The sequence below is a fragment of the Pelodiscus sinensis genome, chromosome 6, assembly GCF_049634645.1.
Source record: "Pelodiscus sinensis isolate JC-2024 chromosome 6, ASM4963464v1, whole genome shotgun sequence".
In the NCBI taxonomy this organism is placed as follows: domain Eukaryota; kingdom Metazoa; phylum Chordata; order Testudines; family Trionychidae; genus Pelodiscus; species Pelodiscus sinensis.
The window spans coordinates 27545715-27572419 of NC_134716.1; the positions used below are offsets into that span (position 1 = coordinate 27545715).

General features: G+C 40.6%; 1 protein-coding gene across 4 annotated transcripts in view; it reads right to left on the reverse strand.

Moving 5' to 3' along the window:
- KDM4C (lysine demethylase 4C) overlaps positions 1-26705 on the reverse strand; it is a 392253-nt gene that overhangs the window by 66285 nt on the left and 299263 nt on the right. The window lies entirely within an intron of this gene.

Below are 26705 nucleotides of genomic sequence, written 5' to 3' on the forward strand. Positions count from 1 at the left end.
AGTTTAGGGGCCCAGTCTCCCCCATCTCAAGGGGGCCTGAGGCATCCTAGCCCAGTTCCTGTGACCAGACTACATCTGTGCTGCGCTGTGCTGGAGGAGCAATAAACCACCCTCAATTCCACTGGCTGGTGCAGTCTGTTTGTGCCATTTCGGGGTGCAGGAGACGGGGAACCCCCAACGCGCCGTCACACAAGTATCCCTCCTCCAACTATTTTTCCCTACAAGATGTTGGTAGGTCTCTCTGTGGCTCCTGTCCAAACAGGTCAGATGTTAAGACTAGTGAAAGGACATGTCAACAGTTGCTACTTTGACCAAAAGCACCCATGTAATGACACCCCATTTACTATAACCTTTATACAACATATGCCTTGTGAGGTATAATTTGAAAACTAATAAACTGGCTAATAATATCATGATGGAACATGTGTAGCAACATTACATGTAAGTAGTATAGAGGGTCCTTGAGACAGCAGAGAGGAGAAATGCCAGGAGACAAAGCAAAAATGCATTTTAGCAAACACAATCCAGTGCTGTATTTAAACTGAACTGTTTGTTAGTAGCAAACCATTGAATACTGACCCTTTGTAGATGCAATATAACTTTTATATCTGAACTGTTGTGGCCAGACAGACTATAACCCCATATCATCCATCTTATTTGCCTCTCTGAAGCACAGGGCAGAGAAGGAGCAATAATATCAGCATAGTCTATGCTGGCTCATCTGATCCTGAGAAGCTGAAACACAAATATGTGGATAGAGAGTAGCTAAGTCAATAAGCTGGCCTCGAGGCTGCGGCTGGCACCTATGTTGATTCGAACACACACAGTCCCAGGAAGAGGAATTTCCCACTGAGAAAACAATGTCCAGTACTTCAAAATTTAATCATCTCAATTCTCTCTTACAAGTGTAAATTAAGTTCACAACTCCCTTGTAAGAACTGGTCTCACAGCAGACAGACCAGCATCAATTGGCATGACAGATAAGAGAGAGAAATACGTGACCTCATGATTATAAAAGATGGGCCCAGCACACACTCACTTTGAGTGTCATTCTACCCTCTACCTGCTGGTCGGGTTAGGTGTTTGACCTCCCGAGGTTCTATGGGGACGCCCACCTCGTATTTTCGTCTTTCCTAGGAATTGAGGGACCGGCCCTGGCCTGACATGCTGGAGTCGAGAGACACAGAAGGGGGTAAAAATGGTACCTGGATGTGGTCCTCTGTCTTAAGTGTACACATAGAAAGAGTAAGCTGTTACTTGGTACCATTATTTCTATTTTTCTATCTTTATCTTCTTTGTAACCATTTTTAAGACCTATATTTTGCTAATAGTTAAGAAATAGAGCAATAGCCATTGTAACCATATGATTTATAAGCTTCTTTAATAAACCTGTAACTGTTTAAGCTTTAACTTGCCTCCTTCAGTTGCTGTAACAGAACCAAGCACAATTTAAAAGAACTTCAGCCGGTCTAAAGGGACAGTTATAGGAAGAGCTTGGGCGTTTGGATCTGTGTCACTCCCAGGTGACAGGATCCACTGGGGCATCTTTCAGTCTTTCCTCAAGGCTGCCCGCTGCGAAGGAATTATGAAATTCTAGCAGCTGAAATCTAAGATGTAATAAGCTCTTCCTATATAACGGGGCGTCTGTTGGCCTGCTGGCCACCCTCTGCGATGGGACCCCGGTCCTAGCAGTAAAGGCACGGACGTTAAACCTTTTCTCGGAAACATACACACACACACTGCCCTGACCGTCGGCTGACAACTGTCCATGCTGCCTCCTTTACTGTTCGAATAAACTTTGATCTGGGAGCGTATTGACTTCTCATTGCAAGTAGTAACCAAGGCTGGTGGAAGCCAGAGTTTGACTAGTGTGTTACTGACAGGTTGCTGGGCCAGGCCTGCAGCTATATATACAGACACTTATGGTATGTGTCTGGGAGGTTGTTTACGAGTGACCTGCATTGGGAACTAAAACAGTGAAGTATTGGGTGCAGGACAGGCAATGACAACCCCTCACTGGTCTGGACTGCACCCTGAAATGTGACAGTTATTAATTTGTAATATAAATTATTCAGACTACTGGCTAATCAGCACACAGCTTTGTCCACATTAAGAAGCCCTCCTGATTTTATCATAAGTGACTTCAGAACTCGCAGAAGAGAGAAAAAAATAAAGAAAACAGTAAACCCACACAGAAAAAGGGCACATCATTAACTGTCTATCTTAAAAAAAAAAAAGAGAGAGAGCGAGAGAGAGAGCAGCCTGAACGATTATACTCAACAACCTGACAATTCACAGAAACAGCAGTTTGATAAATGCAGTTCAGTGCAGTCACTGATGAATAGGGGGTGAAACCAAATGTATTCAAGACCAACCTGACCCATAATTGAAAGCTGGGAACAAGGAAACTGTTAGGTACAAACGTCACGAAGATCAAAAGCAGATAATTATGGATGATACCTTCCAAGGCCTGTGCTGTGCTATAAATCTAAAGATGCCAATTCCACTTGTCCTCTATCCAACCCCCAGACTCAAACCTAACTAATCTTTTTTGCATTGTGTACTCCAGCAACCCACATGAATCCACTATCACTCAGAAAAGGTCTCACATAAATCTGGATTTCCGCTGTATTTTGACTGTCTATAAAAGGCGTTAACTGGAAGCCAGAAGAATCTCTACCTTGTTACTCAGAAAATGGGGAAAGAAGCTATTACCATCACTGAAGCACACACAGACACATTTTCAAAGGTCTTCCTACTTTTGCACCTGCAAAAGTACACTCACCCAGTTTGTAGTGGAACACACATTTCCACATGCAGGATTTTCCTAATCTAGTCAAATCAATGTGTGCATTTTTGCAGAGCCACATGTTGTGCACCTCTTTGACCCAGAGAGCTCCTTGCACTTCACTTTAAAGGCTCCAGGCTTCACCTTACGGTAGAATAACTGAATAATTATATCTTGCTTTGACACAATTATTATAAGAACCAAGTTATTGTCATATGTCTCTTGTTTATTCCCTTCTACAATAAAACAGTAATATGTTCACTCACATTCAAATTTGAAAAAAAAAAAAAGTTGAAAATACTTTGGATTATTAAATGTCCAGATAAGTATCCCTTGCCTAAAAGTAAATTTTTTAGAACAATATCAAGATTACAAAGTAACTGAATTCTTACATGGAAGAATTATGTCAAGTTGTGATTATGGATCCAGACTTTGAATAATGGTAGCTTCAACTCATTGTTGGGAGCAGCTGATTCCTATCTCAGAAGGAGGGATTCAGTTTATTTAAGTGGAATGCAATCTCTCAAAGTACAGTTTACATTATAAACTTTAAAATAGGGCATTTTGTGAAAGAAACCAGGGCTCATTTAACTTTTAGAAGCAGTAGGACAAATCTGTAAAGAAAGTTTTTATTATCTCAGCCATCTTAGTTCTTTTCGTTAGTGAATAGGAAATGTTCAAATTGAGTTTTGGTCTCTTCAAGGAAAGGCCTGAAAAGTCACTGATTTTCATTTTTCATGCAAGAAATTTCTAATCTTCACTGTTAGCTGCGTGACACCACAAAAGCCTCCAATATTTTTAGCCTAGCATCCTGAGATGAGGCACTATATAAAGTGCAAAAGTTGGTTAAAAACTTATGAATATGACCATTTATTCCTGAATGTTGTGACTTCATCCCTCTGTTTTAGAGCAGCTATGGTGCATGCATTTCTTTTGTTACTGAGCCCAAAAAACAAGATCATTTCACTGTATTTTTCTTAACAGAATTTAAACATAAGGAGAGAGCAAATATATAAAAACTTGTGAAGTACAGTACATGGTGTTCTTTTTTACTGATGCTATTATGCATGCTCATCCATGAATCTTTTGCTTAAGGAACTCTACTGTACGGTATATAGGATATTTTATATATCTATCTATCTAAAATCACACACCATGTATGCTATATATGGTATATATGATTTCACATTTACTTAATAGCAAAATAATTTCTTACTTTTTAAATGTTATGTTTTTAATGTAAGACAATATTAATATTTCATAGTAATGATGGAAAACCGCCGAGTCTATACATAAATAATATTTGACTGCACGCATGGGACAAATTCTGCTTCAAGATGTGTTTGGCTATGTGGACTGGAACCATCAGAACCCATCCCACTGATTTTACACCAAATAAAAATGTAAAATATAACTTCTGGTGGTTACGTGAGAGACAAGAAATTCCTCAGTGTATCCAGGCAGTAAAACAAAAGTGTGAAATAAATTAGGTTAATGCTGTCTGAAGGTGCTCAGCACCTTTAACAGTCAAGCTGCTTTTACTGAGAAGCTTCAAATACAGACTTAGGAGCCTAAAATGAAGGAACTGGAATTACTAGAAAGTCAAATCAGATATTACAGCAACATGATATAGCAGCACTCATGACTGGAATACAAGAACCGAAAGGCACGTGCTGTTTAGGAGAGATAGGTAGATAGCGAAAGGTGAAGGGGTAGCACTGCATATCAATGATGCTGTAAATTCTAAAGAAATAAAAAGTGATTATATGGAGAAGACAGAGTCTGTTTGGATCTAAATCACTTTGCGGAAAGACTGTAAAAGAAATTCTACTGGGATAGTTTTAGGGTTCTACTTTAGATCCCCAGGGCTGGGCTCAGACACTGAGGCTATGTGTATACTACCAGGTTATTTTGAAATAATAACTCCTGAAATAACTGTTTTGAAATAAGCTTACTCCTCTTCACAAGCAGGAGTTATTAATTCGAAATAACAAGCCCATTATTTGGAAATAATGGGCTTGGTAGTGTGGACGCGCTCGCCTTGTTATTTTCAAGTATAGACAAGCCCAAAGAGAGAGCTTTTTAACATTATTAGAGAAATTAGGAAATTGTGTCATCACGGGAGACTTTAAGCTCCTAGAAATGGCTGGTAGAACAAATGTTACTAATATTGGTAGAGGCTAGTTATTTCTAGACGTGATTATTGACAGACCAAATCCTCCCTGAACCAACAAGAAGTGACGCAGTTTTGGATTAGGTTTTGTAAGTAATGAGAACATCTAAAAGAGCTGGTTACAGGAAAAACGTTGGTTTTAGTGATCAAAAGTTGATTCATTTTAAATTAAACGGCAGGCTAATTTGAAACCAGGACATCAACTGCGTTTTTATATTTCAAAAGGGCAGACTATAATTAAAGAAATTAAAGAAGCTATTGAGACTGAAGAGCTCAAGGATTTAAATGGGGGTACAAGTCTTGATATTTCTTTAAAACAACTATACAAAAAGTATCTGCAATTTCCATTCTAAGCACAGGGTGGGGAAACTTGCAGGGGACCCTAACCACCTCCAAAAGGTTATGTGAAGTAAGCAGAGTTCCCTTAGGGAATGGAAAATGGGACTGACCAGCGGAGGAAGCTACATCTTAGAGATTAGGAAATACGGCAATACAGTAAGAATTGCTAAAAGTCAACTTGCATTAGCTTTTGACAAGGATATTAAAATATAATATGGAAATGGAAATTACCACATATGAAGTTGTATGACTTTGTAACAAATTGTGAAAGAAAGAAGAATTAAATTCATGGAGGTAAATGGAAAACAGAACGTAATGCAACATGAATTACAAAAGGTAGATCATGCCAGATTAACAGTCTTTAGATAAGAGAAATGCACTGGGCCAACAAAACATTTGACATTACTCCTTGGCAAATAAGTAGTTAAACTAGAAAAAGATGAGGATTAGTACAAATGTAAGGCAGGCAAGGAGCTGGCTAAAGGAGAGAAAGCAACGCGTTGCTCTGAAAGGTGAACTGCAGGACTGTAGCAAGCTTACTAGTGGAGTTCCTCAAGGACTGGTCTTGGGACCATCATATTCAGTATTCTTATTAATTATCATCACACAAAAAGTAGGTGTGCGCCAATGAAATTTGCTCATGATACAAAATTGGGAGGCATCATCAAAACAAAAGATTGAAATATCACACAGGGACATCTGGATGACCTTGAAGATTGGAATGACAGAAATGGAATGACATTCAGTAATAGAAAATGTAGGGTCATACTCTTAGAGTATAATTACAATAATTTCTGCAACAAGCTGGGAGAACATTTGGAAAGGGCATGGGAAGAAAGAGACCTTGGTGTGCTAATATATCAAAGTTTGATGATGAATCACTAATGTGATGCAACTGTAAAAAAGGCAAATGTGATCCTAGGATTTACTGGGGGGGGGGGGGGGGAGAGATGGCAATAGAGAAAGAAATTCTCATGTGATTGTATAACGCACTAATAGAAACTCATGATCACCATGTTTAAGAAAGATAAATTCAAACTGGAACAGGTACAGAGAAGGGTTACTGTGATATCAGGAGAATGGAGCATCTATATTATGAAGAAACATAAAAGGTAGCTTGTTTATCTCATCAAAAAGAAGGCTGGGAGGAGATATGATTATTTAAAATAGATACATTGAGGGATAAGCCCTAGGTAGGGAAAAGAGCTATTTAAGCTAACTTTCTTATTGACACAAGAACAAACAGTATATAAAGACCCTGAACAATTTCAAAGCAGTAAATTAGAAGGTTTCTAACCAGCAGAGGTTCCCTCCCACTAGGAATTCTGGGGAAAACAATTTATTTAGCTTTAAGAAGAGCTAACCAAATTTATGAGTAATATTGTATGACAGGGCTGCTTGTGATGCTGGAGGAAAAGTCTGAGTGGCTGGGGGGGGGGGGGGATCTCTTCTGTTTTATGCAGAGGTGAAAGTAAGGTGGTGCACACGGATGCAGCACTCTGGCAACAAGTAGCCGGCCAGCTGAGGTGCTGGGCTGCAGCTACTTCTTGCTAGATTCCCTGAGCTCTCCTGCAGGTTGCGTTGCTAAGAAGCACATAGCCAGCAGGTGAAGGGGGCTGGGTAGACCCCGAGCTCTTTAGGGAGGGTGCGTGTATGGAGGGAGGGAATGCTGCAGCCACACATACCCGGAACTCTGTGGCTCTTCCCTTCCTTTGATTATTAGGGAGTGAGGGGAAAATGCACGTGTGCCTTCCTCTTGCACCCAGCTGCCCAGGGGAGAGGCAGAGGAGGAATGATCACAAGCTGTGCACTTTCCCCTCACTCCCTGATCATCGGGGGAAGGAAAAAAAAGAGCAGCAGTGACCCAGTATGTGCAGCTACTTCTTCCCAGCTGCTGCCCTTCTGAAATGGTGCCCTACCCTGATTCCTGCACTCCCCCACATCCCTCTACTCTGAGCCTCCCCACACACATACCTTCAGCCCTCAGTCCCCTGCCTGACCCATGCACTCCTCACAGCCCACTGCCCTAAGACATTCCTCACCCCCTACTGAGTCCTACACCCTAGCCCCCTCTAATCCCCTGCCATCAGCCCTCCCCCGCCCCTGCCCCACTCCACTCCACACTTAAATTTCTTACAGGTACTGTTGTATCTCAACCCCCAACTCCTGCCCGAGCTCCCCACAGGGGGATGAGATATGACAGTACCCGTAAAAAACTTAAAGCTATTTTCAGCTCTGGTCTTATGCAATGTTTTTAAAGTTCATAGTTCAGGGCTTTAGCCAGTTACCTGTAGGAGTTAGAAGGGATTTCCCATCCCTCAACATAGAGGGGGTTTGTTTTTTGTTTTGGTTTCCTTCTGAGCATCAAAGATGGTTATGGCTAGAGATGGGACACTGGATGGGGAGGACGGCAGAGCTCTGAGCTCCTACTGAACATTCTCTTACTCATGTGCATGGTTGGCTGGTTCCTCACTTCCTTAGGGTCTAACTGATGTCACAAGTAAAGTCAGGAAGGAATTTTTCCAGTGACATTGGGTTTGGGGTTTTCCTTCCTCCACAGCCACAGCATGGAACCCAGATCACTTGCTGAGATTATCGAGGTATCGCTTATTTAATCAATACTCTGCCACAACATTGGAGATGTTGTGAAGGCCAAAACTGTTTCTGAGTTCAAAAAAAGAATTAGACACGTTCATGGAACACATCCATCTGTGGCTATTATGGTCAGGGATCCAACCCCATGTTCTGGGTGTCCCTAAGGGTATTTCTACACATCAAAGTTATTTAGAAATAACAGCCCTTATTTCGAAATAACTTTCCTAGCGTCTACACAGCCAAACGGCTACTTCCAAAGAAATTCAAAATACTGGAGTGCTTATTTCGAATGTGGTAAACCTCATTCTATGGGGAATAATGCCAAATTCAAAATAGCTATTTTGAAATAAGTGCTGTGTAGACACTTATTTCGAAACTTCTCGCCCCCCCCCCCCCCCCCCGGAGCCCTTAAAGGGGTAGACTCTGGCCAGAGTGCCTGTGCCAGTTCCAAGCCTGCCAGCCCAGAGCCAGCAGTCACTGCCCTTGACCCAATGGCCCCAAAACAGAAGCCAGCAAGCCACTGGCAGCCAGCCCTCCACCATGCCCCAGGAGCAGTCTGCCAGCTCCCAGGAGCCTGCCAGGGCCTGGAGAAGGCGGGCGCCTTCCTGGCCCAGCGTGGAGATCATGGACCTTATTCAGGTTTGGAGGGGATGCCCCCAACGTCCATGATCTCCGCACTACATGGAGGAACGCGGCCATCTATGGCAGGATAGCTGCCAGCCTGGCCACCAAAGTCCACATGTGAACCCAGGAGCAGGTTTGCATGACAATCAAGTTGGTCCAGTGAGACCCCCAACCCTGAGACCTGAGCTTCCCCCTTCTTCTCCTTGCTTCCCACTTCCAGCTCCCTCCTCCTAGGTTTCCCCCTCCCCTCTGCCACCCTTTCTTCTCCCTTCTCCCACCTCCTTTCCCCAGTCTCACCTGAGTTTCATTCCCTCCCCCACCCCCCCAGTTTTGTTAGATAAAGAGAGTTTGTGTTCATGAAAATATGTGTATGTTATTTGACAACAGGAAGGGGGGTTAGGGAGGGATATGTGGAAGGACATGAGGGAGGAATGAGGCAGACCAGGGAGGCTCTTAGTGCTCCTCAGGGTGGAAGATCTCCCGCAGAGCCTCCTGGATACTGACAGCCCCCCGATGAACCTCCCGGATGGCAGCCTGCAGAAAGCGCAGCCAGGCTCGCAGCAACATGTCCAAGAGAAACACCAAAGTGCCCTGGGGCAGCTCCGTCTCCATGTTGCAGAGTGCTGTGGTGTCCCAAGTGAGAGCAACCAGAGCACACAGACACAAAATGCTTTGCTGTCCCTCATTGAGGTAGGCAAGCAAGCAGGGAAACCTGAGACCTGGCTGTCCGGGGGGTGGGGAGGGAGAGTCCCTTAAAGCACAGACCTCAGATAGCCTCAGGCAGCAGCCCCACACAGTAAGTCCTGACCTGGTGCCCTGCCAGAACTGGTTGTGACTAGCCTTAAATGCAATTCAGAGTCCACTCAGTGTGGATGCACTATTTCAAAATAGCAAAATGCTACTTTGAAATGCATTTTGAGTGCAGATGCATTATTTCGAAATAAGATATTTCGAAATAACACTGTAGTATAGACATACCCTAAGCCTCTGACTGCCAGTTGCTGGGATTGGAGGACTCTCAATTACTCTGTTCTGGGTCACTGCTTCTGAAGCATTTGACATTGACGCTGTTGGAAGAAAGGTCACTGAACTGGTCTGACCCAGTATAGCCATTACTATGCTAGTCTTACAGCAGCCTCAGGCATTGGTGCATTTCAGCTCCTATTTTCTGCCTGTGGCACATAACTTTAGTTTCATATGGGCTGAAGTATGTTATTTTCCTATTTAGAGCAAAATCATTCCCTGGCTCCTTTAAGTTGGGCTTGGAGACAGTGGGATTTTGAGACCTAAACATATTGAAAGTTACAAAAAATCAGAAAGTGAATAAAAAGAAGATATTTTTTAATTTTATTGTCTTTAAAACACGTGGCTTTAGCTTTTTTTAGTGTTGCTCCAGCAACGAGAAGCACAAATTCCTGCAGCCCTGCCACACAGTAACATGTACTCAAGCCAGTTTGCCAGGCTGTTTAGAGCCATGGAGCATCACTAGGCATCCTAGCCACACTTCTAGCCTGGTTCACAAAGGAGCAGTAAGCTTATATTGAGCCCTTTTTCTGCATTGCTGATCAGGCCACAAGAAGTTTCCCCAACCTAACGCTAGTAATCTAATGGAAAATTCTGCCTCATTTAGCACAAAGGGACAGGAAATGTCTTACTTTTAATACATTTGTGCAGGACAGAGATCTAGGGCCTCATCCAATACTCACTGAAGTTTATAGGAGTCTTTGGCTTCTTATTAATAAGTTTTGGCCCAGTGTCCGCCTATTGCTCCTTTGACATCATTAGGATTCCTCATTAAAGTAAGTACTATGCCTAGTGGAAACTATTTGCAGAAGTAGGCCTCTAAACTACTATTTCTCTTTTATTCTGATTGGGCATCTGTTTTTTCTAAATGTTGCTGCTCTGTGGTGCATGTCTATGTATTCTAACTCTTGCTTGTATTTGAATCTTACAACTGTCAAGAATTAATAAAAAATGTGTAAACAACAACATGGTGAAAATGAGAGCATACTAAGGGATTCATTTTCATACTGAGGTGTGAAACTTAGCAGTATGATTCCCATTAATATTCATATGAGTGCTGGAAGTAAACAATCATGCTGAAAATTGATCTCTCAGAATTCAGCTGTATGAATTTCTCTTAAAAGTTGAAAAATAAAAGGTAGAGAAGGATGGTCAGAGAGTATGACAGTGTTAATAACTGACCGTTTTCTTCAAGGTATACAAGTAAGAAGAAAATAGTAAAGCTGTCAGCAACCAGATAAAGAAACTGGAAAAATACAGTACATTTCAAAATGCAACTGCTGAGCACTAGCCACTCAGAGGTCAGCAGTTGTACATATCAGCTATTTAGTGAACAGTTAAGCTTTGTATGTCCTAGTCTGCTAATTGAATATGCAAGATACGGTAATTCTCTTGGGGAATTGATAACCTTAGATGCAAAATTAGAGTAGTGATACAGAGGACATTTTAGTCTCATAATTCAGTAATCTTTTCTGCAGCTTGACTACATACACTGTTGACAATGAAAGACTATTTTGCCTTATCTGCACAGAGTATACATTACACAGAATGTCAGAAACAAGAGAACAGAGGGAGCATCAAATTCAGCATATCACACAAGGGAAGGAAGCACCACAAACACAACAATATTCTGCATATACAAATATACAAAAAACAAATATTTAAACACATTCAAAGCATAGCAGGAGTCACCTATCATCTTTGGGGTCCCTCGCGGGCCAAAGACTTTTTAACCCTTCCATAACAGTTGGAGCCTCCTTTAGAGAGAAGGGCATATTCATTTACTAGATTAGAAATACAACTAAGTCCACTTAAATACAGCCTTTTAATATCAGAAGCCCTTTATTTTTTGGTCTCTGGAAAACCAAGTCTAAAACACTACAGGTTGAACCTCTCTAGTCTGGCAATATCCATGGTCCAGCATGATTTTTGTTAGCCATATCATGGGGGTGATCAGGTTTCCTGTGGTCGCTTAAACTTTGTTTACAGCCACCAGCCCTAGCTCTGAGGGTTCTGTGCTGTTATTTAGCTCTAATTTACCCCTGTCTTGTAGAAGTGTTGGTACAGCAGTGGAAGGGTTGACAATACAGGCAGTCCCCGGGTTACGTACAAGATAGGGACTGTAGGTTTGTTCTTAAGTTGAATCTGTATGTAAGTCGCAACTGGCATCCAGATTCAGCCGCTGCTGAAACTGATCAGTTTCAACAGCGGCTGAATCTGGACACCAGTTCTGACTTACATACAGATTCAACTTAAGAACCCCAGGCGTCCCCAAGTCAGCTGCTGCTGAAACTGATCAGCAGCTGATTCCAGGAAGCCCGGGGCAGAGCAACTCTGCCTCGGGCTTCCTGTAGTCAGCCGCTGGTCAGTTTCAGCAGCGGCTAACTTGGGGACGCCTGGGGCAGAGCAGCTCCGGTGCTGCTGGGTTGGTCCAGTAGCGCGGCTGCTCCTCGGCGCTACTGGACCAACCCAGCAGCACCCCAGCTGCTCTGCCCCAGGCATCCTGATTCAGCCACTGCTGAAACTGATCAGCAGCGGCTGAATCAGGACTCCTGGGGCAGAGCAGCTGGAGTGCTGCCGGGTTGGTCCAGTAGCGCCAAGGAGCGATGCTGAGGGACCAACCGGCAGCACCCCACCTGCTCTACCACAGGCCCCGGGCTTTGCTCCACGTCTCCCTGGTCTGCTGGGGGGGGGCACTAGCTGCGTCCCCCCCCCCAGCAGACCAGGGAGATGCCGAGCAAAGCGGCAGAGGACCCGGGGCCGGACCCGCAGCGCTTCCAGATCAGCTGGAAGCGCCGCGGGTCCGGCCTGGGTCCTCTGCCGCTTTGCTTCAGCGTCTCCCTGGTCTGCAGACCAGGGAGACGGGGAGCAAAGCGGCAGAGGACCCGGGGCCGAACCCGCGGCCGCTTCCAGACCAGGGAGACGCTGAGCAAAGCTGCGGAGGACCCGGCCGGACCCGCGGCGCTTCCAGCTGATCTGGAAGCGGCCGCGGGTTCGGCCCCGGGTCCTCTGCCGCTTTGCTCCCCGTCTCTCTGGTCTGCTGGCTCCCCCAGCAGACCAGGGAGACGGCGAGCAGCTTTTCTCACCCCAGAGGAGGCGGGCGGCGGGACCAGGCGTCCCGCCGCTCCAGTCCTCCAGGGCGAGAAAAATCCCCGTTCGTAACTGCGGATCCGACATAAGTCGGATCCGGGTAACTCGGGGACTGCCTGTACTGACCTCCTGTGGTTCAGCAAATTCAGCACTGGTCAGGTCCCGAAGGTGTTGGACTAGAGAAGTTCAACCTGTAGAAACAAGCCTACCCAAAGGAGTGATACCTCTCAGGAGAGCCTTATAAGCTAAACGATTCACCTTAATCACCATCCACTAGATTGGGCTCCTGGAAGAACTTTGATAATCCTCCCCCATAGAGAAGTGTGGGACACACAATGTCCCAGGGTGGGACACAAATTTAAATACAATATAGTCCCCAAAGATAGTGCATGGAATTGCAATATCTGTTAATACTTTCCCACATCTCCTCGAAGTACGCATGCTAGTTTATAGAGTAAAGCTCTCTCTCTCTCTCTCACGTGCAGAGATGATTTTGTAAAGGGAGTCGCATCCTGGTAAGTGAAGTCAAATGGAGGGGGAAATAGTGGTAGGAGAGACAGAGAATAAATATTAAATTTTGAATTAAAGTTAGCTTTAGTTTGGTTAGAGAAACATGTTATAAGAAAAAAAGTTCTAACTAGAAAGTAAAAAAAAATAAAAAAATAAAATAAATAAAATAAAAAAAGACCATGACAGTAATGAATTAGATCAGAAGGAATGAAGTAGGAAAGATGTCAAAGAATAACTTAATGAAATAAGGGGAAGTTTAAAAAAAAGAAGGCCTCTGACCAACAGGAATGAGCGCAGATGCCTTTAAATAAGACAAAGAGAATCTCTATAAAGAGCCAACATGGACCTTCCCCCACCCCAACCATCTATCAGTGTAATCTCAAAAACTAGGGCCTCGGTGAACCTAATGCATAAAAAAAAAATTGTTGGTCATCAAGAAGGAGTGAAAGCTACAGAGAGGAAATTCTTAGAGGAGAGAGAAAGAAAGTGTCTGGATTAAGATTGGAAATGAGAGGGAACTGTCTTAAATTGGTTTTCAGCGGATGCCAGTAATTGGCAAGGACATCATTTGTTTAAGGAATATTAAAGGGATCATTGCTAAGCTTGCCTGACCAAATTGGAGCCAACCAATATGGGTCTAAATACCTCTGGCCTGGTTTACACTAAACCAGAAAGGTCGTCTTTAAGAACACCACTCCAGCTATGCAAAATGTACAGCTGGAAATGTCTTACCTTAAGCCAAGCCTTGGCAGTGTCTACACTGCGGAAGGCTCACAAAAGGAGGAGTACTGGGTGCTGGCAGGAGCTGCCTTGATTGTTCAATTTAGGGGTCTATGCTAGACCTATTAAATAGAACACCAGAAGATCAAGGGTAAGTATCGACCTGTCCTCTAGGGTTTGCCCGTTAGTAATTATCTTAATCAAATGCTTATCAATGATTTGCTACTGAGTCAATGCAGTAACGTGGTTGTTATTTAGGCTTCTCAGGAAGCTGTTTAGAGTGTCTTGGGATTTAATAAAGGAATTTACAGTTAAATTAGTGACATGATAATATCCTGCATAAATAGCAATTCCTTTCAACAGGAGAAGACAACTCTAATAATAGTTCTCTGTGCATGTAAAAAAAAAAAGAGTTGAGTTTAAAGTAGGAGTGGAGAATATAGGAGAATTCTACAAACTCTTTTCACTACCCAAGAGCAGATAGAAGTTTACAACAAAACAACTAGCAGGTTAAGAGTTAATCATATTGACACAAATAGTTATCATTGCACGGTTTAACATTCAGTGAAAAGAATCATATAGATCTTCTCTTTTTCAGGGCAAAATGCTTTTTGCCACAGAATTTGAGTAAGATTACAATATGGATGAGAGTGTGCTGGCTGATACTAAAGGCTGAGCAGATTATAGTGGGCTAGAGAAGCCACAGGAGGACATGGTTGAGATTACATAGGGTATCTTGATTGAGGGAGTAACTACTTTTATTTTTTTAGTCCGAGTTCATAAATTGGGAACTGCATTGAGATTAATGTGACCTTGGTGGCTATTTTATATCTGTACGTGGTCAGGAGGCTGCAAACTTTTCCTTGTATATGTTCTTATTTCTGAAACCTAGGCCTTTTTTGCTTTTAGATTAGGAGCACTCATTTTAGCCTAGGCTGATACTGAACCTAATACACAATGCAGTAACCCATTTGTCAATGGGAACATGCCACTATGCACATCTGATGATAGCACTCCATAATATGCACTTGCTGTCCACTGGCTTATAGCTGGAGTTCAGGAATGGAAGGGAATTCAAATATCAAAGTGGTGCCAGCTCTCCTTCATACACTGCAGGAATTCCACTGATTGCAACTACAGGCAGTATAGCACAACAAGAGAGGTGATCTTCCAAGTAGGTGGATCGCATGAAACTTTGCAGTTTATGGGGAAAAGCCAGAATCTTGACCTGAAACAACCTAAACTTCAAAGCAGCAGCACTGCATGGAGCCTGGGGCCAGACACCGGGCTCCACATGGCGCTGCTGCTTTGAAACACCGTGTTCAACCTGGGGCCAGCTAGGATGTCCCCAGGTTTCATACAGCATTTCAAAGCAGTAGTGCCACTTGGAGCCCGGGATCAGCTAGGGACTGTTTCAAAGGTGGAACACGGAAGTGCTTATCGACTAGTCGAGTAGTCGATGGAAATTCCATCGACTACTCGACTAGCAAATTAATCGCTAGCAATTAATCGACTAGCAAATTAATCGCTAAAATTTAAAAGAGCAAAAATTTAAAGGTGATGTCTCTTTTGGAAATTTAAGGGGTGTGGAAATTTATTTTTGGTTAGGATTTTCAATGAATGTCTGCTTCATAAAAATAAAATACCATCCGATCCCATCCTTCAGAAAGCAGAAATCCAACAGCTTTTAACTCCAAGTTCTGTGCCTTAACTATCAGGCTATCCTTCGATTAGTATCTTAGGTTTTTATTTTTTGAAGACTCCATTCAGGGTTCATGAAATAACTTAATCTACACTAAAAGGGAAAGTCGACTTAAGTTACGCAATTCCAGCTGTGCTAATTATGTAACTGGGGTCGAAGTATCTTAAATCGTGTTTTGGCACCATCCACACAGTGGGAAGTTTTGATGGGGGCACATGCTCCCATCAACTTACCTTACTCCTCCCTCATGAGGAGTAGGACTACCAGCACCAACGGGACCACCCTCTCAGTTTGAATTAGTGTGTCTTCACTAGACCCGCTTATTTAAACCCCGGAAGATCAACTGTGGCAGTCTCAATCTTCTCCACAGTATGACAAGCCATTAGCGAGTGGACACTATGGCCTTTACTCTCACATATTCAATTTTTAAAATCTCCAATCTTTTTTCCCCAGCTACAAAAATGTATCTATTGACTTTCAAATAGTACATATTCCATATAATAGAATATTGATTCAGATACAAGAGGTTAGTTTTCTATGAGCAATGAACACTTCTGGAGTTTATAGTTTAGCAGAGCTACAAAAGGAATCAATCTTGTAGCTTGATGTTTACTATTCAGGTTATTACAAGTCCTAAAACTGTTACTATAAACCCTGATTTTGTAATTAAAACCCCCAAGCAGATGTGTTATTTTTGTAAGTTTTCTCATTTTTAAACTGTCTACACAAGTGAGTTGAGAGAGCTTTGATTTACACTATGAATCCTAAATAATGACTCTCTTAGAATACTACTAAATCCTAGTTATGATCTCACTGAACCTTGTGCATTATCCCGCTAACCTGCTGAATAAGTACAAATGATACCTCCTCTAAGGTTATCCTTGCGCCACAAAAGCAATGCCTTGTATCTTTCCTTCCCAAATGTATAGTACAGAGGTTTCTTAGAATCTCCAAAGTAATTCTATAGAGAGTGGGTATTTTACAAAAGTTTAAATTTGCATTTTTAACAAACATATAAAGCACCTTTAAAAATGTTTGCAAAGGAGCAGGGTTAAACCACTCTTAGGGTAAGTCTAAACAGCAGGGTAAAAACCGAATTAAGATACACAACTTCACCTATGTCAATTGTGCGCTGAAGTCGAAATCACTTAATTCGGCTTTTGGTGCTGTCTACACAGCAGGAAGTCAAAAGAAGAATACTCATGAAATGAGGGTTACAGAATTCAGAGTAGGAAGTCCTCCAGCTCGACATTATTTCGAGATAATGGCTTGATGTGTAGACGCGCAATATGTCATTTTGAAATAATGCTGCGGTGTAGACATACCCTTATTGCTTTGCCCTACTATTCAGAACGCTCTAAAGGCAGCTCTGAGATCACTGCACTTTCCTAGGCAGAAGACAACTGCAGTTGACTTTTATTTTTAAATACGATTGATTTATAACATTTCAGAACACTTAGAGATTTTAGCATTAAATATGGGTCAACAATTACTAAACACATCAACAAAGTGACACGCATTAAAATAAATCACACAAAATAGCACTTGTATTATAACATGTTGTGACATTACCACTGCTTTCATAAATAAAGAATGAGAATTAAACTTTCATAGCTAAATATTTCAGTAGACTAGATTGCAAATGTTGACACAGTCAATTCATCATTGCACAAATCAGACAAGGCTTAGTCTCCTGTATTCAGGAAGCTCATTAGTTCTTTAAAAATTACATTAAATCTAGGATTCCTCTGTTCTTTTCCTTAAAACCGATCACTAAGAAGGTGAATGGTAAGAGTCAGCCTCCTTCACTAAAATTTTGGACTTGCATTTAAGTCAAAGTTGGAAAGCAAAAAGTAGTCAAGGTAATAAAGTTGTATAGGACTGAACAGAAGAAGAGACAGAGCTAGATGGCTCAAAAGAAGATTTTATTATTAGTTCACTATTTCAGAGCTGCTCCAAGTACCCTATTGAGCCGGTTGGAAATTTTCTGACATACTGATTTTGTGACTCCATGAAGACAGACCTCTGCACTCAGAAAGAGCCGCTATAATTTAAATAGGCCTACACATAGACATATAGTTCCACCCATAAGGTTCTCAATGAAGGATAAAAGCCTAAGTCTGTAGGAACCAAAAATTGCCCATGCAAAGTGAGTTACGAAAATGAATCCAGGTTTTAGGAGCTAGATTTCTGTCTGTACAAAATATATAATGCAAAATAGATTAAATGATTGACAGTGTTTAGTACTGGAGGGACAAATATGTCTGAAGACTCTGTTAACCTCTCACTCTGAGGTGTCCCTCCAGGAAGAGGTTGATGCACATTATCAAAGCAGCATGGATTCTCAATAGCAGGGTATTACATTCCTTGTAGATAAACATAGTATTTCAAATTCTATCTGGCATCTTTCATTGCCACTACATTCACTTCTACTTTTATTTAAAAAACGTAAATGTTTTATCTGTTTGAGTCAGTTTAAGATACAAGCTAAACAAATATTTGTAACAGCACATGAGATATTGTGCTTACAATGTCATCAAATATTGGGCTTATATTAACATTACATTAACATATGACTTTATTTTACATTTAAGAACAATAAAGTCTCACTTTGTTGTATAATAAGCCTTTCGCCTTCCAAAATGTCTGTTCAGTATTTGACAATTAGCGGAAAATATATAAAAAAAATCTGTGATAAGTTTTGATAAAAAATGTACAAAGTCAAACCATTCACCAATGGGTTGGAGTGCTTCAAACTAAACCTTTCCGGACAAGTTAAAAGTTGTTATGGAGAATTTTATTTGTTCCAAAGTTATCTTAGAGAAATGATCTACTGAGGAATTACAATGGAGAAAATCGTGTTCTTTAAAAATGTCACTATGAAATACAGAAATGGGATAACCTGAGTATGAAGAACAACCACACAAGCTATACTAACACTTAGAATTGAAACACAGGTTCTGTGATGTATAAATTTGAAATGAGAGAGTTGCATGCTGTTAGCCTAAGTTTTAAAACAGATTAAAATAGATAAGCACTTTCCCAGAAAGTTTAATAGACATGCTTGGCCAAATTCAGAGATACTGCAATTTGCTCTCTAGTAAGCTAGTATAGTAGCGTCTAAGCATAATTTCTTGATGAAGCAATGAAAGGAGGTGCAAGTTAGAGTATGCAGGGGCTATTTTAATTCTTTAATTTAGATAATCTTATACGCCACTATTAGTTGCTCTATACCACGCTACCTGCTCCATTTGTTTGTAGATTACTTCTCCTTGGACTCCCTTATACGCAATTACAGACCTAGAACTTTTAAATTCCATCTGTTCTACATGAAGAGATTGTCTTTTTTAAAGTAATTGTGCTATTCTATGGGATTTCCTGATTTGCAGAGGGACTCTCAGAATGAATTGTAAAGGGCTAAAAATGTATCTCCGAGTACCAAATGAGATAATCAGACTTTCTAGTAAGCAGAGACCCACAAACCAGGAAATTTAAGGACACATCTCACTTAGGGCACATATACACTACCGAAAGATCAGTACTGCCACAGTTGATCTTCCGGGGTTCCATTTAGTGGGTGTAGTACAGATCTGCTAGATTGAACGCAAAGGGCACCCTCGTTGGCACCGGTACTCCTACTCCTCATTAGAAGTCAGGGAAGCCAACAGGAGCATTTGCTCCTGTCGGCTGCCTGCTGTGTGGACAGGGATTTACGATATGTCAACTGCAACTACTAGTCACTGGGGATGTTGGTGGATGGCTGTCAGATTGTAATTAGATCCCACAGAATTACTACAGAATTACAAGTAATGTGATATGGATGTCTGCTTGTAATAAAACTGAAATTTATCCAATATAGTTATTTGCCTTTAAGTTTCCGTATCACAGAGAAAGACCCACAATAACTCCTGATTTATTTGAAAGTTCTGTAGCTATTATTTATACCTAACTATGGCCACATCTACACTGCACATCAATTTTGAAATAAACTATTCCAGAACAGTTATTCCAAAATAGCTTATTTCGAAATAGCACATCTATTCTACAGCTTCAAAATTAGTCCGAGTCAGGCTTTCCTAATGTAGACGTGGTATCTCGATTTAGAGCCCCAAGGGGCAATGGGAAGGAATAATTTAGAATGGCCCTGTTGAGGGGCTATTTTGAAATAGCAGTAGTGAAGTGTCTACACACACCTTATTTTGAAATAGCTATTTTGGAATAGGTGTTATTCTTCATACAAGGAGGTTTACAAATTTTAGAATAAGCCACCCATTATTTGGAATAATTTTGAAATAATGCTATTGCTGTGTAGACACTCATATAGTTATTTAGGATTAACAGCCATTATTCCAAAATAACTTTGCTGTGTAGACATACCCTATACGAATTACAATTATATTTCTCACTAACTTTAGTTAAAACTATTTAATCCCTTTTGCTTTGGGTTTTGTTATTTTTTAGCTCTCTCATTCTATTCTTTCGCTATTTAGTATAAAACTTACAAATACTGTGCCACCTGCAGTTTTGCTTACTGATAGTGCTGCCGTTTGTAAACTAAGATGCCTGCAGTTTCTTAAGATTTGTGTACTGAACGATGCTTTGATCCTTTTTTTCAGACCTTCAACTTAAAAACCTGTTTCCTATTTCAAATTTCCTTTCATGATTAAAATATCAAAAGTTTATTATTTTTCATAAATATTGTTATTATCTGCTCTCTAGTCATTTAATCACCTTCATAATTCATCACAGTCTTGAACTTTATTTCCCACCACACACTCTTAAGTTCTCTCCTAGTATGTAAGAAATATCTAATTTATTTCACCCATACTTTTGCGTTGTTTCCGCTGCTCTTGTGATCTTATGAGCTTATATTTTGATCTCTTTACTTTGAAGGGGAGTATGAAAGAGACCCAGATTGGAATCAAATACCTATATTTGGCACTACTTGATTGGATAAGTATAATTTATTAGGAGATATGCAGGATGCAAAATAACTATATTTTGTAAAAATATACCGTCAGCAGCTATTTCTCTGACAGCTGATTATATGTTAGTCACAGTTATTCAACTGCAGAGGTGTGGAACAAATCTGTCTGCAAACTAATACACTGAAGAAATCACCCAGCAATGTAATCTATATTCATTACTACTTTGGGTAATATAAAGGTTCTTCGAAGATATTAAAAGTGTGTGTCTCTCCTGCTCCAGACTAGCTAAAACATGACAAACACTGGACCATTCTATCTGCTGCAAAAGATGAATTGAAGTTGCATTATAGACACATGCAATTGATATTGCCTCTTTGCTGCATCAAGAAGTAAATGATAATATGATAATGATAACAGTGATCAAATTCATGGCTGTCACTCATCTGATGATCAAATAAATGTTTATTAATACAACTGACGTGCATGGCCACTGGCTGACAAAAGAGGAACAAAGATACAACACTGGTAACACAGTTTTGCATATCCTATCTAGTTGCTTATATGAAATCTGTAATACTGATTTACTGCTAGGGTACAAAACACAACATACTGGTGAACTAAACACTGTCCTAGTTAAATGTACATTAAAATGAATACTATATGCCTTCATATAGTCTCTCTATGCATTTTCCCACAGTTACACAAGAAATCTGCTATGGATCTAGGAACACGCTCCTGACTCTCAGTCCTTCCTGTTTCTGCTCCTCCTCCATAATGTATCCTAGGGCTTGTGACCTTGGGATTTGTGATTTTTAATGTCCCTCAAATACAATATAACAAAGGCAAAAGGATTCAGGAAGATTTAAAGGAAAGTATGATACCTCACACCAATCATCTGGGCAAACAATGAAAGATGCAAGATACTGAAACTACTGTAAGGTGAAAAAGCAAAAGGCCAGGTTTTCAAATACTGAAAAAAACCACACAGTATTGAAAAGGCATCAGGAAGTCACTGAAAATCATTCACATCTTTGATCCTGTCAGACACAAAGGCGATAAGCCCATTCTTGTTAGGTTAACTCTCTTTTATGGTTAGAAAAACTATTATGTACATATATTTATCCCTCAAATGAGTATTGCTACATTATGGTTCAGCATTATTTCAATTTTGTAAGAGTAATGTGATTTTAATAAAAGTTCAGCCTACAGAAAGAGTTAACATTAATGATACATAGTAACACAACATTTTACAAAGAAATTTGGACTACAGAGGAGAAAAGTTTGTAAAATTGACTGTATGGATGAGGGACACGGAAGGAGAGAGTGAATGGAACTGATCAAGTTTTAGGTTAATGCCAAAAAAGTATGGAAATTGTGGTGCTTACGGACAGTTGAACCTTCTATTTTAGAATACCTGTGAAACAAGTCCAAATTGTGATGTATTCAGCATATTTTTTCCTTCTACAAAGACAGGGATCTCCCTTACCGTAATGTTTCTAATACAACCAGACATATTCAATATGGAGGTGAGAGTTACAAGCCTACTTATAGCAATCTAATTTCAAGTTACCATAATGAAATAATGTGCATAGATATTCATTAAAGGAGCAGAGAGGGTAATCCAAAAAGAAAATCTTTAGGATAAGGGGTAGCCGTATCCTGGTTTATCTCCAAGGTATGTTATTGAATTGCTGATTAAAATGATTGAATCTTCAGGTAGAACCATCACAACCAAATCAATGGGATATGTACTGAGACTAGCTGCTTTCAGCACAGATGAGACATGACTAGGTTAATTGTATGAAGCCAAGCTGTGGAGATGTAAATCTTATACAGATCTGGGATTCTCTAATAGAATTAGTAATAGAGAATGCCTTCATAAATCTTTTAATAGCAATATTATCTGCCTAGGTACATTTAATTGTGAAATCTCTCTCCAATACCTTCAAATACGATTGATTTTTCTTGTAATACAAAGTGATCGAGGAGATAAAACTCCTGGTTGTACTATGTACAAGAATACTGCCTTCTGCCTTTGCATGAAAAGGGGCAATTTTATTTTTCATCTCAGTTTTCCAAATCGTGAAAAAAGAGGAACAGCTTTATAAGTGAATTTCAAACAGTCTTCTATGTTCTGAAAGATATTCCTGCAGTGGTGCTGCAACCCACCCCAGCAGGAGGCTTGCACAACCCTGACCAATCAAGTCAGGGAGCAGTCAGCCAATCAGGACAAGGCAGGGCCCTATAAAACCTGAAAGGGCTGAGAGGAACACACTTTTGCTCCAGCTGTGGGGCAGGAAGGACCTGGCTGGCAAGCCAGAGAAAGTACCTGAGACAAAGTAGTGCTGGGGAAAGGCAGGCAAAGCTGAGGAGCTTTGCCCTGACCTAAATCCCAGGATGCAAGCCTGACATGAGGGCCTGAGGGGTATTAGGCTTGCAGGGCAGGAGTTGGAGCAGGGGAAGACAGCAGATCCACACCCTTACAATTGATGAGTGGCCATTTCAGACTGTGGTTTGTCCCTGAGGCAGGGACTAGATGATAACTGGCAGCAGGTCACTGAGGCAAGGTGGGTATAGAAAATTGGGGTTCTCTGAGAGGGAAGGATTTTAGAGTGTGGGACAGTGCTGTGAGGAAAGGGTACTGTGGGCTAGAAGGGACATGATACCTGAAGTAACACAGAAAACAAGTAACTGAGGGTGAGACAAGCCAGCAGAAGGCCCTTTGAGGCTGAAGAACTAAAAGTCCAGAAGGAAACCAGTAGGAGGCACCGTGCCATTGAGTTGACCCGCTAAACTTCCTTGTATGTGACAAAAAAAAAACCAACAACAACACACCACCCCATTATGCTGCATTCAGAAAGATCAGCAATGAGATTCTGAAAGACAAAAACTTCTGACATATACCATTTAAGCCGGGGGTGTGAATGGGAAAAGACACTGGGAAATTCTGCTTTCACTTTGATCTTTCATCCAACCTTCCAGGCTGAACAAGACAGAGAGTGTAACCCTAATAATTCTAGGATCTATGGATGCTCAATCCTGGTAATCTGTAGTTCATATAAGGTGCTCTTATTAGGTTATTTTCAATTAATATCAAAATGTACAACTGTGAAGTGGTCAAGAATTCCAAAGGGTCATTCATTCAAGTATAACAGCCCAAAATTAAGAAGGTAGGGAAAGTATCTTCACTTCTCTGAAGCTAAAAGTAGCATTCCATTCTATCTTAGTTTTCTTATTCTATTTTACAAAATGTACTAACCATGTTGCAGAAATAAACAAAACAAATAACAACCACAAAAGGGATATAACATAGAAATATGGTATATACAAAAAGCATATAAGGAAAAGCTATGATGTTGACCATATTGATAAAGCTCAGCCAAATGATAGAAATGTGTACCCAGATAGATTTATTGATATTGAGGACAAAATATCCTTTTACAGTCTATATTTGGGAAGAGTTGGGAGTTATCATCAGATCAAGGTATTTAATGCTTATCCCTGAGACCACAGGCCTTATAATGTTCAACAAAAATGCCCATTCAACCTAGCCAAGTCTTTTCTACATTCAGAAATACAGATGTGATCAGCCTTCCACTGATAACTGCTGAGGAACATTTACTAGTCAATGCAACATTGTCACCTCTGTACTGGTCACTAATTAATGCCATCTGATAAAATTTAAATATTTAGGATCTCAAGCTAAACCACACAGACAGAATCTTGACCGATGCACTGATATGCGCAACAGGATTGTAATTGGCATAAGATTCTTCTGAGTAGCTTTACTTTGACCATAGAGTGATTGTCATGTGCTGATACCTACTGTTGGGAAAACTCCCAAGAAGAGAATCTCCTTTAAAATTCTAATTAGGCTAGGAGTTAAGTGATCTGCCATTGATTAATAAAATGCCACTGCACCACCATAAGCTACTGAAGGATCCTCAGTGGCCCAGTCTGAGATTGTACTTTCTTTCTTTAGGAAAAGTAGCAGCACTAAGGCTTTCTACTTGTGCATAACAGAACTTGGGAAGCATAATGCTAGATACGGTGAAGTGTATATGCTTTCCCCTTCACAGTAATGTAGAGATTGAGAAAACATGCAATGCATATCAAATTTGGATCTTTAACCTATTGGTTTTTAAAGTTTAACTTTTTGTTTGCACAGTTTCCAAGCCAACAGTTTATCAGATTTGTTGGATTTATCAAAAATAAAAACATTTATGATCCTTTGAACATATTCAGTTTGGTTGGTTTCTTAAGTACTGATTAGAGCTCTGATTTTAATTATCTTCAGTAAGACAGGTGTGATACTGTGCCCTCATTTTTTATGAAAATGTGTTTTGAATATGCATAACTCATATATGCTTTATGAAAAATGGAGCAAGTAACCTATCATTCAAGAGCTTGTAGTCCTGTGAATGTGTATATTTGGTTTTTGTGCATGCATCATTCTTGTATGTGAAGTTAGAAATGAGAAGTATAAACCTGTTTATTAATCTAGGTCTTCTAGTGAAAGCCATTAATGGTACTTAAGTAACATACTGGCCTAATGCTTAAGACAAGAATCTATGAAGTCATTTTTCCTGTAAGCCTACCCTGTGGTTGGTCCTACAACCATACCAGACAAGAAGGAATCCACAAACAACACTGGTAGAAGTGAAAGCGGTCTCTTTTGTAGCCAAAGAAACCAGAGATCGCTAGGTGGAAATAGCAAATAGTGTAGTATTTGCTAAGCCTGGGTTGAATCTCTCTAGTCTGGAACTCTCAGGACCTGACCAGTTCCAAACAAGAGAATTTTCTGGACCACGGAAGATCAGTATTGTCTAGGAGCATTACCAACACTTTTATTGCTTACTGTGTCATTAGAGGACATTTAGAGGTAAATTAGAGCTAAACAACAGCACAGAGCACTGAGATCTAGGACTTGTGGTTGTAAACAAACTTTACGGGACGGTGGAAACGTTGGCCACATCCAGCTAACTAAAATAATACTGGATCCAGCTAACTAAAATAATACTGGAGGTCGGATGTTTCTGGACAAGAGTTTTCTGGATTAGAGAGGTTCAACCATAATTTATTTGTTATTACATCAAAAGAATAAAAATCTTTTCTATAATACAGGACATATTCAATCACTGATTTACGGTAAATAAGATTAAAGGGAACACTGACGACTATGACGCATACTATGAGACTATGAGGTCTGAGGCAGCTGATTGTATAATTTGGCAATTTCTATTCAAGACATTAGTACCACAGAATTGCAGAACTGCAAGGCACCTCAAAAAGTTATATAATCTAGTGTGAACTCGTTAGGACAAAATTAAATTATGCCCATGATTCATGATAAAGATTGCAAAAGGCAGACCTAAACCGAACACAGTACTTTATAGTGGGAAGAGGCGGTTCACAGAAAAGTTCTGTAATGAGGATGCAGAAATAACCACCCGTTATGCCATAAAATAAAAATATTCTTCATGACTTGATGAGAGTTGACATGTAAATTATTTCAGTGAGATCTGGAAAGGCTCCAGGATTAGAAGTGCCTCTAGTTCATGTATGTCTTTAAAGAATTGATGTTTATCATCATGGGAAAAAAATCAGTTGACCAGGTCATCTGAACAGTACAAGAGATGAGGTGATATTTGACCCCAATTTCTATGAGAACATATATACAAAAATGTATTTTATGACCATCTTTTTTACTTTTCTGAGGGTATGTCTACACTCTATTCCTCTTTTGAGAGAGGAATGCAAATGCAACTGAGCAAAATAGCAAATGAAGCTCAGATTTGAATTTCCCGTACTTCATTTCCATAATCGCGTCCCGGCGCTATTTCGAAAAAAGAAACACTGTCTAGACGCGGTTATTTCGAAAGAAAACCCTTCGAAAGAAATTACCCTTACTACTTATAAAATGTGGTCTCAGCAGAAAAGTTGGGAGGGCCCTCCATCTGGAGTTTTATGAAAGGCAATCAGAGTTTAAATTTGGCTATCTGTTAAGTCAGGACCCTTGGGCAGATTTTTAAGTTCTCTTCTAGATTTTTTTGCCTAGCCCAGACTTGAGAAAATTCATAGGAGTCAGGCTGAGGCAGGAAGCTGTCAACTTGCTTAAAAGCAAGTCCCTTGAGTGGCTTCTGACAGAAACTGCATAGCTGTTTGCCTTTCAAGTGACGCACAGAAGAATTACCGGCCAATGCTTTAGAATTG